The sequence below is a fragment of the Protomyctophum bolini genome, assembly GCF_963924005.1.
Source record: "Protomyctophum bolini genome assembly, chromosome: 12".
Classification (NCBI taxonomy): domain Eukaryota; kingdom Metazoa; phylum Chordata; class Actinopteri; order Myctophiformes; family Myctophidae; genus Protomyctophum; species Protomyctophum bolini.
Genome location: NC_137873.1, coordinates 43,973,926 through 43,975,036, shown reverse-complemented (window position 1 = coordinate 43,975,036; position 1,111 = coordinate 43,973,926). Strand labels below are relative to the sequence as shown.

The 1,111-nt window shown below is 46.5% G+C and overlaps 1 pseudogene across 1 annotated transcript in view; it reads right to left on the bottom strand.

The window, feature by feature from the left end:
- The window catches only part of LOC308326309 (ephrin type-A receptor 4-A-like), a 51,936-nt pseudogene that overhangs the window by 449 nt on the left and 50,376 nt on the right, over nt 1–1,111 (bottom strand). The window contains exon 15 of the transcript XR_013966225.1: nt 499–560. The product of XR_013966225.1 is annotated as an ephrin type-A receptor 4-A-like (transcript). The remainder of the gene's footprint in view (nt 1–498; nt 561–1,111) is intronic.

Sequence of the window (1,111 nt, the reverse complement as noted above, 5' to 3'; positions counted from 1 at the left end):
CACCAAAATGTGGAACGCCCTACCAACAGTCATTAAGACATGTGAATCCCTTGACTCCTTCAAAACCGCTCTCAAAGGGCACCTACGGACGGCTGCTTTGAAACTGGCCCCCGTAAAATCTGAATCCCCCCTTTCCCCTCACTGTATATGTATCTTTTCCCTTTTTGCTTCCTATATGATGAATTCCTGTTCTGTTTTTTTGAACTACATAGAAGTGTCTATTTGTATGTCTCTAAATGTTTTGATGATTTGAACATGGTGGACCCTGTTGTAAACAAATGTAATGCTTAATTGAGTCGTCCACTCACAGTTAACAGTCTTTGTATTGAGTTTGTGCTTGAAATGTACTGTAATTCTGTTAAAACTGTTAATACATATTTCAATCAATCAATCAATGTACGTGAATCCACCAACCACATGCAGCATGGCCACGACGGAGACAAGGTTAAACATAGATGTCAGCCTGTATCTGTAGCTGACATGGAGTCTCTCACTTACTCTCAGGAAGGCATCCAGCGATCCGTTCTCCATGTACTCTGTGATGATCATCACCGGTTTACCTGAAGAGACACACACAGCAGTATTTAATACAAGTGTTGGCGGGAATTCACCATGAAATGCATTCCAGACGCGAGTCAAAACACCTCTGTATCTGAGCTGTCTTTTTTTTATAAATATATTTTTTATCCCACGATTTTGTAACCCATTTTTCACCCCTGTGCCAATCATCTACTGTGATCCTGGGCTCTACACACCCTCCGCCAACCTGGGGAGAGCAACGGACTTGAACTCATGCTTCCTTCATGCCTGAGTGTCCAAGTTGCTCCTTTACACCTGACAGGGGGGAGTTTCCCTGGTTGGACGTAGCGCGTGGAAGGAACACGTTATTCCAACCAGTTCCTTTCCCCTCCATCAGGCGCCCCGGCTGGCCAGGGGGAGGCAGTTTAGTGACCAGGATTACTGCATGTTTTTGTGAGGGTACCTACCCTAGGGGACACGGGGAGAACATGCAAACTCCACACAGAAAGGCCCTTTCGCGAGGGGCACGTGGCACAGTTGGTAGTGCTGTCGCCTCACAGCTAGAAGGTCCTGGGTTCGATTCCCGCTCGGG